The sequence below is a fragment of the Anomaloglossus baeobatrachus genome, chromosome 8, assembly GCF_048569485.1.
Source record: "Anomaloglossus baeobatrachus isolate aAnoBae1 chromosome 8, aAnoBae1.hap1, whole genome shotgun sequence".
In the NCBI taxonomy this organism is placed as follows: Eukaryota; Metazoa; Chordata; class Amphibia; order Anura; family Aromobatidae; genus Anomaloglossus; species Anomaloglossus baeobatrachus.
Genome location: NC_134360.1, coordinates 217,953,648 through 217,973,345, shown reverse-complemented (window position 1 = coordinate 217,973,345; position 19,698 = coordinate 217,953,648). Strand labels below are relative to the sequence as shown.

The window sequence follows — 19,698 nt, the reverse complement described above, 5'->3', positions numbered from 1 at the left end:
ATTAAGACCTAGTGCTTTTTTCGGGGCAAAAAAAAAAATATAAGACAGTGTCTTATTTTCAGGGAAACACAGTATGTGGGTCAGTAAGAGGAGCACGGTTTTTGTGCCACACAGCTGGTGCAGTAATAAGGGCACATACGGCAGCACCGGCTCACTATTGGGGTGTCGGTAGGATGAGGTGTTTGTGCAGGTTGGGAATAGTTTGGACGGGTTCAAAAATGTGAGGTCAAATGTGTCTTTTTTTGTAATCTCTGCAGATGAGTTGTTCCTGGAAGACGTTATGTCAGTCTGGAAAAGATGGGAAAAGGAAACAATTCCATCCGAAAGACCATCAGCTGTAAGTCACCATCTATAACTGCACTGTGACCTCTTGTATGTCCTGCAGCACCGATATCTACCACTATATGGTCACCATACAGTGGTAATATCAGTGTCATCGGCTGAGGTTCCACTATACTCACAATTAGGCTGCACTACTGTAGTAATCATGGTTACCTGGTTAGGGGCCCACTCTGATGTTTCACCCTCCCTGAGCTGAACCCCTAACTACCTCTATATTCTAATCATGAATCCTGGTATACAGTGCCTACAAGTAGTATTCAACCCCCTGCAGATTTAGCAGGTTTACACATTCGGAATTAACTTGGCATTGTGACATTTGGACTGTAGATCAGCCTGGAAGTGTGAAATGCACTGCAGCAAAAAAGAATGTTATTTCTTTTTTTCTTTTTTTTTTTTTTTTAAATTGTGAACAGTTTATTCAGAGGGTCATTTATTATTCAACCCCTCAAACCACCAGAATTCTGTTTGGTTCCCCTAAAGTATTAAGAAGTATTTCAGGCACAAAGAACAATGAGCTTCACATGTTTGGATTAATTATCTCTTTTTCCAGCCTTTTCTGACTAATTAAGACCCTCCCCAAACTTGTGAACAGCACTCATACTTGGTCAACATGGGAAAGACAAAGGAGCATTCCAAGGCCATCAGAGACAAGATCGTGGAGGGTCACAAGGCTGGCAAGGGGTACAAAACCCTTTCCAAGGAGTTGGGCCTACCTGTCTCCACTGTTGGGAGCATCATCCGGAAGTGGAAGGCTTATGGAACTACTGTTAGCCTTCCACGGCCTGGACAGCCTTTGAATGTTTCCACCCGTGCCGAGGCCAGGCTTGTCCGAAGAGTCAAGGCTAACCCAAGGACAACAAGGAAGGAGCTCCGGAAAGATCTCATGGCAGTGGGGACATTGGTTTCAGTCAATACCATAAGTAACGTACTCCACCGCAATGGTCTCCGTTCCAGACGAGCCCGTAAGGTACCTTTACTTTCAAAGCGTCATGTCAAGGCTCGTCTACAGTTTGCTCATGATCACTTGGAGGACTCTGTGACAGACTGGTTCAAGGTTCTCTGGTCTGATGAGACCAAGATCGAGATCTTTGGTGCCAACCACACACGTGACGTTTGGAGACTGGATGGCACTGCATACGACCCCAAGAATACCATCCCTACAGTCAAGCATGGTGGTGGCAGCATCATGCTGTGGGGCTGTTTCTCAGCCAAGGGGCCTGGCCATCTGGTCCGCATCCGTGGGAAGATGGATAGCACGGCCTACCTGGAGATTTTGGCCAAGAACCTCTGCTCCTCCATCAAGGATCTTAAGATGGGTCGTCATTTCATCTTCCAACAAGACAACGACCCAAAGTACACAGCCAAGAAAACCAAGGCCTGGTTCAAGAGGGAAAAAATCAAGGTGTTGCAGTGGCCTAGTCAGTCTCCTGACCTTAACCCAATTGAAAACTTGTGGAAGGAGCTCAAGATTAAAGGCCACATGAGACACCCAAAGAACCTAGATAACTTGGAGAAGATCTGCATGGAGGAGTGGGCCAAGATATCTCCAGGGACCTGTGCCGGCCTGATCAGGTCTTATAAAGATGATTATTAGCTGCAATTGCAAACAAGGGTTATTCCACAAAATATTAAACCTAGGGGTTGAATAATAATTGACCCACACTTTTATGTTGAAAATGTATTAAAATTTAACTGAGCAACATAACTTGTTGGTTTGTAAGATTTATGCATCTGTTAATAAATCCTGCTCTTGTTTGAAGTTTGCAGGCTCTAACTTATTTGCATCTTATCAAACCTGCTAAATCTGCAGGGGGTTGACTACTACTTGTAGGCACTGTATATTAAAGGGTCCCACTGGGAATCTTTCCCCCAGGGCCCACAAAAACTTGGAGCTGGCCCTGCATCTGGCATTTGCCAGAGTTCCTAGATGGCCAGTCCGGCCCTGATTACAGCTCCTGTCATTGTGCCCTTTTGCAACTGCACCTGACATTGTGCCCCTTGCTCCTCTGATACTGTCCCTGGCATTGTGCTCCTTGTGCCGCTGCTGCTGCGCCTGGCATTGTGACCCTTACCCCTTTGTTACTACGCATTGTATTGTGTCCCTCGCCCCTCTGCTATTGCACCTGGCAATCTGCCAGTCTTTCACTTCTTGTGCCTGGCAAGGTGCCCCTCTGCTACTTGCGCATGGTAGGGCGTCCCTCGCTCCTGTGCCCCTTCGCTCTGGTGTAGCAACTGACAGCTTGTCTGTGCTACTGCGCTAGGTGGCATGTCCCTTGCCTCTCTGCGCCTGCACCTGACAACGTGCTCCTCTGCTACTGCACCAGGCAGCGTGCCTCTCTGCTGTATCGCCTAGCAGCATACCACTTTGCTGCAGTGCCTGGCAGCGCCCCCACCGCCCTTTACCCCTCTCCTACAGCACACCACTTGCGCCTTGCAATGGTCCTCTTTCCCTCTGCTGCTTTAGTCTGGCAATGCAGCCCACACCCCTCTGCTACTGCGACGTACCACAGGTTCAGGGCTGCATCTACAGAGTAGCTGCTGGCCAGAAGAGTGAACTTGAAGCTATAGTGGCTGAATCAACCCTAAATGAAAAAACTGTCTACTGCGACTCTCTTGTTAGGACCTGTCTGAGTCCGTCAGCTCAGAAAGGCTTCCTAGGACAGACTTGACACTAGCCAATCTATCCTACAGGTTCCGAAGGAACCCTCTCCTTCACTTTTACACCCCTGTACAGAGGTAGAGACTTACCACAGGCAATGGGTTGCATCTACAGAGTAGCTGCTGGCCGGAGGGGCGAGCTTGAGGCCAGTGGTTGATTCAACAATAAGTTAAAGATAGCAAACGAAAAGGCAACAGTATTTATCTGCCCAGGTCACAGAAACTGATGCACTAACAGGATACGGCAGCCCTCCTTGATAAAGATGAAGGCAGCACAGGGGCAAAATACTGATGAGACAACCACTCACAACCTACCAATTCATGGAGGGGGTGATTTCTCAGTATTAAAATTGCACAGGCATTATGCTTGTATACGGGGCGGGTAATTTAGTGCACAGTGCGCCTGGCTTACAGCCTATTACTGAAGCCCGATCAAACGGACTACCCAGCACTTGATCATTGCACTCCACCGGGACAGACACCTGTTGTGATCCAGTGACCAAGGAAGATGAGAAAAAGAGCAGTAACTCGGAAACCCAGAAAATAACCAGAGTGGCTGGAACCTTAACGGACTGCAGACCTAATACTGACACACAACTAGAAGTAGCCGTGGGGCGTGCCTACGATGACCTAGTCGTTTCGACACAGCCGGAGAACTAAATACTCTAACAGAAAGAAATGTAGAAAAGCTAATCTGCCTCGCAGTAGTCCCCAAAGATATAGATAGCCCCCACATGTAAAGATTACGGTGATATAGGAAAACACAATACGTAGCTAGAGAACAGAGTCAGCAAAGATGAGGCCCAAAACTATCTGCATAGGAAAGAGCACTGACTGCAGCTGTAAAAACCCTAATAAATACCAGCATGCCTGACATGAAAAAAATACTGAGCCTGAACAGGCTCTCCCCCGCTATATCAGTACTCTGGTGTAAATGGGATCCAAGAAAAACATTGATATAGAGAGGGGACTGAATATTGTACCAAGCATGACAAAACACAATACATAACAGAACATGGAGCAAGGTACACAGATACTCCCAGCATGGAATAATCCAATTCCACCAGGAACTCCACATAGGGAAAATCACAAGAAAGTGAAAACCATAAGCAAAGGTACAAGACCAACTTATCTGAGAGGACTTCTGGTAGACACAGAGAACAGGTCTGGTTTCAGTAAGTCCTTAGAACACAGGAAATACAATTGAGCACCGGCAAGGAACAAAAGGAAGCTACATAGTTATATAGGCCCAAACCAAATGGCCTGATTGCAAATCCTACTCAGCTGTCCAGTTCCCACTCAGCAAGTCAGCTGCATTACCAGCACTGACCACAAGAGGGAGCCCAAAACTGGAATCTAATTCAAATGTATTCACAACAGACACCCTACCCAGCACTCTATCATTGCACTCCATCGGGACAGACACCCTACCCAGCACTCTATCATTGCACTCCACCGGGACAGACACCCTACCCAGCACTCTATCATTGCACTCCACCGGGACAGACACCCTACCCAGCACTCTATCATTGCACTCCATCGGGACAGACACCCTACCCAGCACTCTATCATTGCACTCCATCGGGACAGTCACCCTACCCAGCACTCTATCATTGCACTCCACCGGGACAAACACCCTACCCAGCACGCTATCATTGCACTCCACCGGGACAGACACCCTACCCAGCACTGTATCATTGCCCTCCATCGGGACAGACACCCTACCCAGCACTCTATCATTGCACTCCATCGGGACAGTCACCCTACCCAGCACTCTATCATTGCACTCCACCGGGACAAACACCCTACCCAGCACGCTATCATTGCACTCCACCGGGACAGACACCCTACCCAGCACTGTATCATTGCACTCCACTGGGACAGACACCCTACCCAGCACTCTATCATTGCACTCCATCGGGACAGACATCCTAGTTTACAAGACCAACATAGATTGGATTGGCTGTAATCGAGTATCGTGTACATACAAATATAAATAAATGAGGTATTAGTTAATATTTTGGCCAAAATACAAAAGCTCACAACCCAATGTCAAGGGTCCTCATTGTTTTGTGAGTCCCTATACTAATAATATAAGCAAAGCCACAGAAAAATTAAAATTTCCCAAAATTTCATAAGTTCAATATAGGAAAAGAATACTGTTGTATTTACCTGCCCAGGTCACAGAATGTAATGTAGTAAACGGCTGGACCAGCCCTCCTTGATAAATATGGAAGTAACACAGGTGCAAAACACTGATTAGACAACCATCATGGAGGGGGCGATTGCTCAGTATTAACATTGCACACAGATAAGGCCTGTATAGGGGGGCTGGTCACACATGACGTGCACAGTGCCTGGTTTACAGCCTATTAGTGACGCCCATAGTATTAGATTAGGCGGGCTGCCCAGCACTCTATCAGTGCACCCCACAATCACAGATACCCTACTTTACCAGCCAACATAGATGGGCTTGTCTGCATCCTGCAAAAAAAGAGATGTAATATTCAAAAAATAAATACATTTATGTGGCATGGGTCAATATTTTGGCCAAAATATACAAGCTCGCAACCCACGTCAAGGGTCCTCATTATCTTGCGAGTCCCTACCTAAAATTAAATGCAAAGCCACAGAAAAAGGAATTAAAATTCCTTAAGTTCAATATAGCAAGAAAAAAAACCTAAATCTTTCTGTGGCTTTGCTTTTAATGCACCCTTAAAGGGGGTTTCCCCATGAATAAAGTTAAACTTAATCAATTGAACAGGATCACAGCTGATTCTTTTTGTGAGGTAAAACATTTCACGACTTGCTTTTAAAAAATCTTTTTTCTCAAAGAAAGAATAATTTGTGATCCTGTGTCTTTAAGGTCTGCATACTTTGTTAAGTCCTCCAATGCCTAGGAGTATGATCAGACTATATCCCTGTACGGTCAGACACATCCATTACACAGTACATAGCAGGGGCACATATATAGGATTATCTCACCACAGGCGTATTTTTTTTTTTAATTACATCCAATTCTGGAAATTATTATTATTTCAAGATCTATTGATTTAAATATCTGTTAAAATTAAGTTTGCTCATGGGAAAACCCCTTTAACTAACTAAAGCTTTTTTCCCCCCTAAATGTTGGGATCTGTCTAAGGACATCAGCTCAAAAAGGCTTCCTGGGATAGACTTGGAGCAAAACACTCCATTAATGCTGGTCCCAAAGAAACCCCGGCCTACACCCTTGAGCCTCAATACAAAGACAGTTTCATAGCTTTAAGGTTGAAAGACACAAGTCCATCAAGTTCATTCTAAAAGCTAATGTGCTGATCCAGAGGAAGGCAAAAACCCCATGAGGCAGATGCTAATTGCCCCATATTAGGGGAAAAATTCCTTCCCGACTCCACTTATGGCAATCAGACTAGTTCCCTGGATCAACATCCCATAACAAAATCTAGTAACAATAACCTGCAATATTCTATTATTCACAAAAGGCACATTTATGCCATCCATGAACATTTTTCTTTCAGCCGAGGTAGGAATGGAGGTGTCTGATAGACACCTCTCCATTACTAACCTCTGGGGTTGATGCCAGCTGTCAATTTACAGCTAACATCAGCCCCAAAAATATTAATCCGATTGCCACCACACAAGGGCAATCAGGAAAAGCTGGGCAAAGCGCCAGAGTTGGTGCATCTAATGCATGTGCCACTTTTGAAGTAGCTGGGGGATGCTATTTTTAGGCTGGGAAGGACAAAATAACCATGGGCCTTCCCAGCCTGATAATACCAACCCCCTGCTGTCTGCTTTACCTCCAGTAATAACACAATATATTATATAACGGACATGCAGACACTAAAGGCCCCGTTACACGCAACGACGTATCTAACGATATATCGCCGGAGTCACAGATTCCATGACGCACATCCGGCATCGTTAGCGACGTCGTTGCGTGTGACACCAACGAACGGCCGTTAACGATCAAAAATACTCACCTTATCGTTGATCGTTGACACGTCGTTCATTTTCATAAAATCGTTGATTGTTGAGGACGCAGGTTGTTCGTTGTTCGTTGTTCCCGAGGCAGCACACATCACTACGTGTGACACCTCGGGAACGACGAACTGCAGCTTACCTGCGGCCGCCAGCAATGAGGAAGGAAGGAGGTGGGCGGGCTGTTACGGACGCTCATCTCCGCCCCTCCACTTCTATTGGGTGGCCGCTTAGTGACGCCACTATGATGTTGCACGAACCGCCCCTTTAGAAAGGAGGTGGTTCACCGGCAACAGCGATGTCGCTAAGCAGTTAAGTCCGTGTGACTGCTCCTAACGATATTGTGCGCCACGGGCAGCGATTTGCCCGTGACGCACAAACGATGGGGTCGGGTACACTCTCTAGCGATATCGCTGCGCGTGACGGGGCCTTTAGCCAATATAATATTAGAATTTGTGAAATATTTTAATCCAGTACCTTGCAATTTAGTATAAGATATAATATATCTGTTGATAACAGCACTCAAGGGTAATTTACTTCAGTACTTAAGACAATGTTTCCAACAACAGACAAGGAGAATGTACAAGACAAGATGAGATAAAAGTTCCCTCGCACTCCTAGACCTGAAGTGCTGAGATAAAGTCAAATGACACCGCCTCTTTATATCCAGAGACGTTCCAGTTCTTAAAATCAGGTATTCAGAGCACCACCGGCACGGACTCTACTAACTCCACAGTGATCGTGACAAGGTCCCACTCGACCGCCGCAGGTGTGACAGTGCGTCCAGATCCCACTCGACCACCGCAGTTGTGACCCCGCGTCCACTTTTGAAACGTGGAGGTTTCAGTCACTCAGTGTTATTAGTAGAAATTCACATATAACAATACCTATATAGGTATATATGACAAAAAATATTATCTATAGGGGATAGGGGGCTTGTACCTGGGGTGTAAGTGTATCATACCCTATCATTTGTCTTCAGCCCACAAATGACTGTTGACCACACCTAGTTGGACTCCCTTATACACATTCAGGATTGTATCTGTAATCCGTATACATTCACTCAAGTTTCCATTCAAGGAGCCTCATTGTAACATAAAACAGATATTTTATGGCGTTTTTAGTTTTACAATTTTAAAAGACGAACAAGAAATATTATCTATATGGGATTGGGGGCATGTACCTGGGGTGTAGTGTATAATACCCTATCATTTGTCTTCAGTCCACAAATGACAGTCGACCACACCTAGTTGGACTCCCTTATACACAATCAGGATTTTATATATAATCCGTATACATTCACTCAAGTTTCCATTCAAGGAGCCTCATTGTAACATAAAACAGATATTTTATGGCGTTTTTAGTTTTACAATTTTAAAAGATGAACAATTGGAAATTATACAAATTACCAGGCGACAAAATCCAATGAAGTACAGAAGACAAAATTCAACAAGGTACCGGAATAAAATATATAAAAATTAATCTTATTTTGGGTTTCTTAATTAGCATTGTTGTCTTGGTTTACATAGCTGACATCACCCATTATATATAAAATTAATATATTATATATATATATATATATATATATATATATATATATATACATTATAGAATTTATACACCTGTTGTACTGTAATAGCATTAAGGGTACGTGCCCCCGATCAGGACCAGCTGTTGTCCTGGACTCAGCGTGTCCTGACGTGCGGGGCAGAGAGTCTCCTCTGTAGGAGAACGCAGGAGACCGCAGCAGCCCGTGCCCACAATCAGGGTTCAGGGCACTGCGGTCTTTCGCTTGTATTCTCCCTTCGGAGAACACTTGCTACTCCGCAGTAAACAACTGACATCCTGCGGTTCAGGAAAGACGCACTGCAGTTCACTTTTTACTGCGGGACGCACAGTGGGCACGGGATTTCTAGAAATCCCATCCACTGTGCTTGCACTGTACAATGCAGCATTTTGGAGCATGCTGCATTCAAAACGCTGCTAACCCTAATCGTGGGCATGCAGCCTAAAGGCTGCTTTACACGCAGCGACATCGCTAGCAATGACGCTCGTGAAAGCACCCGCCCCCGTCGTTTGTGCGTCACGGGCAAATCGCTGCCCGTGGCGCACAATATCGCTAGTACCCATCACTCATACTTACCTTCCTAGCGACGTCGCTGTGGCCGGCGAACAGCCTCTTTTCTAAGGGGGCGGTTTGTGCGGCGTCACAGCGACATCACACTGCAGGCGTTCAATAGAAGCAGAGGGGCGGAGAGCAGCCGCATGAAAGTCACGCCCACCTCGTTGCTGGAGGACGCAGGTACGGTGTTGTTCGTCGTTCCCGGGGTGTCACACGTAGCGATGTGTGCTGCCTCAGGAACGACGAACAACCTGCGTCCTGAACCAGCAACGAAATTTGGGAAATGAACGACGTGTCAACAATCAACGATTAGGTGAGTAATTTTGATCGTTAGAGGGCGCTCGTAGATATCACACGCCACGACGTTGCTAACGAGGCCGGATGTGCATCACGAATTCCGTGACCCCAACGACATCTCGTTAGCGATATCGTTGGGTGTAAAGCCCCCTTAAGAGTTCACTCCTAAAGCAGTTTGCACCAGAAATTTTACAAGGGGAACTATTTACTTTAAAAGGGATTTCCCGTCGTGGACAATCATTTTAATATATTTAAAATATAATAAAATGTAATTTTTCTCTTAAAGGGGATGTCCAGGCTTGAGGTTAACGACAGACTTTTGAATCCTAACAGGAACTGCACTGTGCACTGTGAGGATTCGCCTGTGCCGGTAGCGGGCAGTCGTGACCACAAGTATGTGACTTGCATACATGCGTTCAGGTGCAGACACCTAGAGCAACTGCAGACTATTACCTCAAGCCTGGAAAACCCCTTTAACAAACCTGAATTAAAATTCTGAAAAACAAATATTTACACAGAGTTTTCACAGGACTATATCCAGAAAGCTCATAAAAAAAATATCACTAATTGTTTTGCATATTTTACACTGCACCCTGTACATGAGTCTCCCAAGGAGCTGAAGATACAGGGAGAAGTCACAAGAGACCCTGATTCCAGCGATGTGTAACTTACTGAGCTGTTTGCTGTCATTTTGATAAAATCAATGTTTTCTCTGCTGCACATCTAGCAGTTATACAGAGCTCATGAATATGCTGGACTACCTGGCAGCACGCCAAGTAGTCCTGTAATGATAATCTCCTGCTGATTATACAGTGATTTTATCAAAACTACACTAAGTAGCCCAGTAATTGACACATCACTGGAATCAGTGTCTCTGTCCCTACGTTATGCAGATTAGCTGGCAAAAACCTCCTGACAGATTCACTTTAAAAGATAAGTCAAATTCATTAAGATGAAATGAATTTGGTGCATGTTACTCCAACGGGCGCTTCATCAAGGTTGGTATAGAAAAACACCAGCCTTGATTTAACGCCACCAAAGGGTTAGGGTACCGTCACACTTTAGCGACGCTCCAGCGATCCCACCAGCGATCTGACCTGGTCAGGATCGCTGGTGCGTCGCTACATGGTCGCTGGTGAGCTGTCAATCAGGCAGATCTCACCAGTGACCAGACCCCAGCGACGCGTGGAAGCGATGCTGCGCTTGGTAACTAAGGTAAATATCGGGTAACCAAGCGCTTGGTTACCTGATATTTACCTTGGTTACCAGCGCACACCGCTTAGCGCTGGCTCCCTGCACTCGTAGCCAGAGTACACATCGGGTTAATAAGCAAACCGCTGTGCTTATTTACCCGATGTGTACTCTTGCTACGTGAGCAGGGAGCCGGCACTGGCAGCAGCCTGAGAGCGGCCGATGCTAGTAACCAAGGTAAATATCGGCTAACCAATCAAAGCCCTTCGCTTGGTTACCCGATATTTACCTTAGTTACCAGCGTCTGCAGCTTCCAGACGCCGGCTGCCTGCACATTCAGATCGTTGCTCTCTTGCTGTCAAACGCAGCGATGTGCGCTTCACAGCGGGAGAGCAACGTCCAAAAAATGAACCAGAGCTGTGTGTAACGAGCAGCGATCTCACAGCAGGGGCCAGGTCGCTGCTTAGTGTCACACACAGCAAGATCGCTAATGAGGTCACTTGTACGTCACAAAAAACGTGACTCAGCAGCGATCTTGCTATGTGAGAAGTACCCCTTACATAACATTAGCAGATACAGAGCAGGGGAGTGGTATACGTCACCAGGTTCACATCATGGTCCTGGGTCGTCCTTCATCTTCTCTTTTTTCATTCTGATGATAATGTAGCGTTCTTATCCTGTTTCTCTCCAAAAAGGCAATAAGGGTGCAGGGCTCCACGGTTTATAATCCAAAGGCTCGTTCTTGTCCTTTATCAGAAAGTAATATTGTTGCAGGGCTCCAGGTTTATATTCCCAGAGCTCCACTTACGTCTTTCTGGCTGCCATAGTTCGGCTCTATCGTCCTGCCTCTATAGTAAAAAAGTGAGAAATGGCTGTAAAGCTCCCAGGAGCAGTTTGTTTAGAGCCTTTGATCATTGTGACATCACAAAGTGATGACATAGGCAAGTGGGCGGGGCACCTTTATTAGTCATCGCGTGTGGTCAGATGCAGTTTGCATATTCTATGAAGATGGATGGAATCTGCATATTTCATGTTGCCATAAACCCCTGATGTCACCACAATGAGAACAGACTTGAACATTCCATCCGGGGCCCGGCCGTCATCGTCATCTGAACCATTCATGACTGCGGCACACAGATGTCGGGGTTCAGTTTTCTTGTCTAGTTACAAAGCAGAGGACTTAGTGCTATAAAAAGCAAATGTGCAATCAATGGTTCCCCTGAATTCACAGCTCTGGAGCCGGAGGATCAGCCACTAAGGATTCTGGGAAAGTTGAGTGACAGATGTTAAAGTAAATAAAAACTCAGAATTTTTAGAAATCCGGGGGAGACCCCTGGAGATGTAATGGGGGCCGCGTCTTGTGTTATATAGCCTTAGCCTTGTATTGAAAACATAAAATATATATAAATGGTACACTCCAATAAACTATATTATGGGTGTAGTGTCTCACAACAAGTCTCCTTTTGGTGATTTTGGTTCTGCGGTCATGCTTTGCACAGTCATCTCCTCTCTTATCCGTTATATACAGACACTTACTACAGTACATCACTCCTCTCATCTATATACAGCCCCCTCCTCTAGTACATGGCTCCTCTCATCTATATACAGCCCCCTCCTCTAGTACATGGCTCCTCTCATCTATATACAGCCCCCTCCTCTAGTACATGGCTCCTCTCATCTATATACAGCCCCCTCCTCTAGTACATGGCTCCTCTCATCTATATACAGCCCCCTCCTCTAGTACATGGCTCCTCTCATCTATATACAGCCCTCTCCTCTAGTACATGGTTCCTCTCATCTATATACAGCCCCCTCCTCTAGTACATGGCTCCTCTCATCTATATACAGCCTCATCCTTTAGAAAATGTCTCCGCTCATCTATATACAGCCCCCTCCTCTAGTACATGGCTCCTTCCATCTATATACAACCCCCTCCTCTAGTACATGGCTCCTCCCATCTATATACAGCCTCCTCTAGTATATGGCTCCTCTCATCTATATACAGCCTCCTCTAGTACATGGATCCTCCCATCTATATACAGCCTCCTCTAGTACATGGCTCCTCCCATCTATATACAACCCCCTCCTCTAGTACATGGCTCCTCCCATCTATATACAGCCCCCCTCCTCTAGTACATGGCTCCTCTCATCTATATACAGCCCCCTCCTCTAGTACATGGTTCCTCTCATCTATATACAGCCCCCTCCTCTAGTACATGGCTCCTCTCATCTATATACAGCCTCATCCTTTAGAAAATGTCTCCGCTCATCTATATACAGCCCCCTCCTCTAGTACATGGCTCCTTCCATCTATATACAACCCCCTCCTCTAGTACATGGCTCCTCCCATCTATATACAGCCTCCTCTAGTACATGGCTCCTCTCATCTATATACAGCCTCCTCTAGTACATGGATCCTCCCATCTATATACAACCCCCTCCTCTAGTACATGGCTCCTCCCATCTATATACAGCCCCCTCCTCTAGTACATGGCTCCTCTCATCTCTATACAGCCTCCTCTAGTACATGGCTCCTCTCATCTCTATACAGCCTCCTCCTCTAGTACATGGCTCCTCTCCTCTATATACAGCCTCCTCCTTTAGTACATGGCTCCTCTCATTTCTATACAGCCTCCTCCTCTAGTACATGGCTCCTCCCATCTATATACAGCCCCCTCCTCTAGTACATGGCTCTTCTCATCTATATACAGCCTCATCCTTTAGAAAATGTCTCCGCTCATCTATATACAGCCCCCTCCTCTAGTACATGGCTCCTCCCATCTATATACAACCCCCTCCTCTAGTACATGGCTCCTCTCCTCTATATACAGCCCCCTCCTCTACTACTACATGTCTCCTATCATCTATATAGAGCCTCCTCTACTACATGGCTCCTCCCATCTATATACAGCCTCCTCCTCTAGTAAATGTATCCGCTCATCTCTATACAGCCTCCTCTAGTACATGGCTCCTCTCATCTCTATACAGCCTCCTCTAGTACATGGCTCCTCTCATCTCTATACAGCCTCCTCCTCTAGTACATGGCTCCTCTCCTCTATATACAGCCTCCTCCTTTAGTACATGGCTCCTCTCCTCTATATACATCCCCCTCCTCTAGTAAATGTCTCCGCTCATCTCTATACAGCCTCCTCTAGTACATGGCTCCTCTCATTTATATACAGCCCCCTCCTCTAGTACATGGCTCCTCCCATCTATATACATCCCCCTCCTCTAGTAAATGTCTCCGCTCATCTCTATACAGCCTCCTCAAGTACATGGCTCCTCTCATTTATATACAGCCCCCTCCTCTAGTACATGGCTCCTCTCATCTATATACAGCCCCCTCCTCTAGTACATGGCTCCTCCCATCTATATACAGCCTCCTCCTCTAGTAAATGTCTCCGCTCAGCTCTATACAGCCTCCTCTAGTACATGGCTCCTCTCATCTATATACAGCCTCCTCCTCTAGTACATGTCTCCGCTCATCTCTATACAGCCTCCTCCTCTAGTACATGTCTCCTCTCAGCTCTATACAGCCCCCTCCTCTAGTACATGGCTCCTCTCATCTACATACAGCCCCCTCCTCTAGTACATGGCTCCTCTCATATACAGCATCCTCCTCTAGTACAGGGCTCCTCTCATCTCTATACAGCCTCCTCCTCTAGTACATGGGTCCGCTCATCTCTATACAGCCTCCTCCTCTAGTACATGGGTCCGCTGCCTAATCCTCCCCCTTGTGCAGGATAGTGCCGCTATTAGTTCCTCTTCAGAGCAGTAGAGCCCGCTGCTGTGATAGAGGAGGCTCTGCCCCCTCCTGCGACATCATCATCGTTGTAGCCACGACTGAGCTCCTGCGCTGTTAGTTCACTTTCCAGTTGTAAAGATGGCGAAGCATATAGACATGACAGCGTGAAAAGTGAAGAAAACCTTCTCTATGATCTGCTGATAAACACAGAATAGCCTCTGGACCCAGTGAGCAGGTGAGTGGCTGACACCAGAGAGTTGTGATCAGTCAGCCGCTGTTCCCAGTGCGGACAACACATTGTTGGACCGGACAGGACGCGTAGCGATGAAATCACAGCAGTCTGGAAGTTGTAGTTCCAAAGTTTGATAAGTCAACCTGTGCCCATAGGAAACATAGAAGTGCACATTTGGTATAGCGACTGCCTGGGACACCTCCTGGCCAGCAGTGCCTCGACCGCCTGCAACTGTCTCTGGCAATGAGTCACCTCATCCCTCTGCAACTGTGCCGGGCAATTTGCCCCTCTATAACTGCATCTAGCCTTGTGCCCCTTTGCTTCTTTCACCTGGCAGCACGCCCCTCAGCAATTGTGCCTGGCAATGTGTCTTTTTCCCCTCTGCAACAATGCCTGGCATTGTGCTCCTCGCCCCTCTGCAACTGCACCTGGCATTACTCCACTTGCCCCTCTGCTACTGCGCCTGGCATTCTGCCACTTGCTCCTCTGCTACTGCGCCTGAAATTGGGCCCCTTTCCACCTTTGCTATTTGCATTTGGCAGCACGCCCCTTTGCTAGTGCACCAGGCAGAGTCCCCCTTGCCCATCTGCTACTGCGCATGGCGGCTTGCCCCTCACCCCTCTGCTGCTGTGCTTGGCAGTGTGCCCCACTGCTGCAGTGCCTGACAGCGCACCCCTCTGTTTTGGCACCTGGCAGCACACCCGTCTGCTGGGGCGCCTGGCAGCGTGCCTGGCAGTGCCCCCCCCCACAGCTGCAGCTCTCCCCTTGCTGCGGTGCCTGGTGCTCCTCACCCCTCTTTTACTATGCCTGGCAGTGTGCCCGTCCGCTGTGGTGCATATTAGAGCACTCCTCGCCTTCTGTTACTTTTGCTTGGCAGCACGCTCCTTGATTCTCTGCTACTGCACCTGCAGCATGTGCCTCGCCCCTCTGCTACTACGCCTGGCAATATGCCCCTCTGCTACTGTGCCTGGCAGCTTGCTCCTCACCCCTCTGCTACTGTGCCTGGTAACATGCACCTCTGCTACTGCACCTTGCTGCTTGCCCCTCTTCTACTACGCCTAGCTCTCTCTGGCAGCACACCACTCTGCTGCAGTGCCTGGCAGCGCGCCTCTCTGCTACTGCGCACAAATCATATGGTTTATTTTTGGGGTAGGTCTTATTTTCAGGGAAACAGGGTAGCTGTTGGACGAATGACAGCTGCAAGTTATCTCTCCAGACTCTCCCACACACAGGATAACTTGCTCAATTGAACTGTCCTGTGTTTTATATGAGAAGCTGAGGGAAAGATGTATAGCAGAGGATGGGGAAGCTGTGTGCTGAGGGAAAGATGTATAGCAGAGAATGGGAAAGCTGTGTGCTGAGGGAAAGATGTATAGCAGAGAATGGGAAAGCTGTGTGCTGAGGGAAAGATGTATAGCAGAGAATGGGAAAGCTGTGTGCTGAGTGAAAGATATATAGCAGAGCATGGGGAAGCTGTGTGCTGAGGGAATGATGTATAGCAGAGCATGGGGAAGCTGTGTGCTGAGGGAAAGATGTATAGCAGAGAATGGGAAAGCTGTGTGCTGAGGGAAAGATGTATAGCAGAGCATGGGGAAACTGGGTGCTGAGGGAAAGCTGTATAGCAGAGCATGGGGAAGCTGTGTGCTGAGGGAAAGATGTATAGCAGAGAATGGGAAAGCTGGGTGCTGAGGGAAAGATGTATAGCAGAGCATGGGGAAGCTGTGTGCTGAGTGAAAGATGTATAGCAGAGCATGGGGAAGCTGTGTGCTGAGGGAATGATGTATAGCAGAGCATGGGGAAGCTGTGTGCTGAGGGAAAGATATATAGCAGAGCATGGGGAAGCTGTGTGCTGAGGGAAAGATGTATAGCAGAGCATGGGGAAGCTGTGTGCTGAGGGAAAGATATATAGCAGAGCATGGGGAAGCTGGGTGTCGAGGATGAGATTGGTATCAGAACATAGGAAAGCTGGGTGCTGATAGAGGGATTTCAGATCATGGGAAACCTGGGTTGTGAGGGTAAGAGCCTATTGTCAGCATCATTATCCCGTACCCTGAGTGTCAGTGTCATTATCCCGTACCCCAAGTGTCGGTGTACATGGCTTGGGGGGCCCAGGTCCAAACTTTGCCCCGGGGTCCATCAAACTCTAGTTACGCTACTGGCTGTGACATCACCTAATGTGAATGGTGGATCCTGTGTTGTCTACTGTATATAGAGGTGTTATCAGTTATTGTACAGGAGGAGGAGGTGAGCTGTGATATCACCTATTGTGAATGATGGATCCTGTGTTGTCTACTGTATGTAGAGGTGTTATCAGTCATTGTACTGGAGGAGAAGTTGAGCTGTGACATCACCTATTGTGAATGGTGGATCCTGTGTTGTCTACTGTATATAGAAGTGTTATCAGTCATAGTACAGGAGGAGGAGGAGGTGAGCTGTAAAATCACCTATTGTGAATAGTGGATCTCAGCTATATATAGAGGTATCACAAATCAGTAGAAGGAAACAGAGGGTCACTCACCAGTCTTAAACCACTTCTTATTTATTTCTCCATGTCACAAATTGTAATTGTGTGTGCGGAGAGTGCGAGCACCAAGAGGATAACGGCTGTTTCGCACCCAATAGCGCTTCAAAGACCAGTTTAAGCGCTACTGGGTGTGACACGACAGTCATCCGCTTGGTGCAAAAATATACATGCAAAGAGAAAACGGGTATATGCCGCGCTTAAAAACCACTGAGGCAGAAATGATATAAAAATTTCTTTTTTATTACAGCATTCCAACGCGTTTCAGAGACAAGAACTGTCTCCTTCTTCAGGGTAAAAGAAATCATCTTCACATGTGAGTGTCCGCGTGGTTCAAGCAGCGGCCCCGTGAATACGTAGTAAAAATATACATGCAAAGAGAAAACAGGTATATGCCGCGCTTAAAAACCACTGAGGCAGAAATGATATAAGTAAGACCCTATTGCGCCTTTTGTCTCCCCACCTCTAGTATCCGCTTGGTGCCACACACCCACATTGCAATTTGCGACATGGAGAAAGAAATAAGAAGCGGTTTAAGACTGGTGAGTGCCCCTCTGTTTCCTTCTACTGATTTGGGACTGTTTCGCTGCTCGCTTGTGAGGGATAAGCACGACCTGCAGGTTTAAGCCCTCGCCCTGCACTTATGCCGTACTCTGGGATATATGGCCTAGTAGGAACAGAGAAAGATTCCCGGGTGCGGGTCAGGGTCGCTATTCTGTACCTATATACAGGAGGGGGAGGAGGTGAGCTGTGATTGTGAATGGTCAATCTCAGCTATATATACTGTAGACGTGGTATTGTCATCCTGACTGGTATGATAATGAACCTACTGAAAACACTTTGGTAAAGAGTAGTAATTACGAGTCTATAATAGCTACAGTGTCCAGTGTAAAAACTGCAGATTTAAGAAGGAAAAATAAAATAAAATAGAAACATTATATAATATTTAAAAATACTTTTGACAAAAAAAGACCTGTTTTTAACATGGGTTGACTGATATTTTCCCTAGCATAGCAATAGCAGTACACATTGCACTGTATAATCTGTGTGTACATATATAATTTGCCACAGGTACAAAGTGATGACAGGACGTAAATGTCCCCAGCTTAGGAAACCTGAAATAAATGATGTTGGGGTAATTGAAGATCACAAAGCCGAGTGCCATAAGGGAACCTGCGGCTTCTAATACAAAGACTCGGGACTTGTTCATCCACAGAGGACGCAGCGATGAGACGCACACAGCAGGCACCGGCTGCAGCCGCAGCACAATTACACAGAGATGGAGAGAAATGTCAGGGAAAACATGTCATTAAGGCTCAAACACAGGAGTCTACTGCAGCATGCATCCACATCTATCGGGATTAACCCCTGCATTCCCCCGTCTGACCCAATTACTCAACGTGCTGTCACCCCTGCAGGAAGGCGGCTTATTGATCACATTCATTATTGCCATTGCTACTCTGTTTCCTATTACCTGTTTTCTCTAAACGTCATAGCAAACATCTCAGGTGTTGAGTTCTTGGGGGTCCAGTGTCGGACGGATGTGAAGACAGACCCCAGGCACAGTGGGATCCATAAGATATTTATAATGATGTTTATGAAGCAAATAAACGAGACAAAATCCTGTTCTGTGTAGCTGGGCGGGGACGTCCAGTACAACTCCGACCGTCGGCCTCAAAATCTTGGGGTCCCAGCCTCTTCTCTTTACTCCTTTATTGCATCCTTTCAGAAAGTGAGGTCCCTCAGGGGGTTTCTATCTCAGTGGAGGGAGGTTTTGCACATGTATTTTTCCAATTCTAGGTCTATCGATCTATACTATTTAACACAATATGCAATGGATCTGGGGGGTTTTCTCACTTTTTTCAGAGACCAAAATATTAATTATCACAATGAAGCATTAACCATATATATTTACTATTTATACACGGTATACATATTTACAGTATATACACTATGTATAGATTATACTACAACCACAATGCTAAAATAGCTGTGATTCCATTGTGCCCGGTCCATGTCCATCATCGTGGCTGGAATTATCCACGTTTGTGCCCTGACCATGTCCAGCATTGTCCTCATGTCTGTGCTGAGACCTGAGGACAATTGTGTCAGGGCTGCATCCACTTTTGAGCCTTAAAGGGAAGGTGTCGTCCAAAAAAAAAAAGTTCAATAACTGAAAAAATGTAAAGTATTAATGTTTTAATGTTTCGCTTAAATATTCTTATTTGTTTTTACTTGAACAAAATCTAAAAAAAATAAAAAGTTTAATATGTTCCACTCTTAAACACTAGGGGGAGCAGCTGCTGAAATCCTACAGAAATCCCACTGTAGAAATAGCCTGAATTACAGCTGCAGTAAAAGTGGGCAGAATCTGCTCTCCTGTGATTGATGTCACAGCTCCCCCTCCCAATCTGGGTTCTTCCATAAGGATAAGGGAAGATGAAATGTAGGGACACAGTGCGGAGCCATTTTGTTAGTGACTAAAGTGTCACAAAGACAGCTGCATATTGCTCCCCACATAACGCTCTGCACGCCCTGGTCCAGCAATGCTCTGCCGCATGCACGCCCACCAGCAATGTTCTGCCACAAATGCCCGCAATGTCCAGCAT

The 19,698-nt window shown here is 46.5% G+C and overlaps 1 long non-coding RNA gene across 1 annotated transcript; it reads left to right on the top strand.

Moving 5' to 3' along the window:
• The first annotated feature begins 259 nt into the window (after positions 1-259).
• On the top strand, positions 260-18,615 carry LOC142249441 (uncharacterized). Its single transcript, XR_012725051.1, has 4 exons — positions 260-337; positions 17,340-17,477; positions 17,559-17,631; positions 18,161-18,615. It is a non-coding gene; the product is annotated as an uncharacterized LOC142249441 (long non-coding RNA).
• The last annotated feature ends 1,083 nt before the right edge of the window (positions 18,616-19,698 follow it).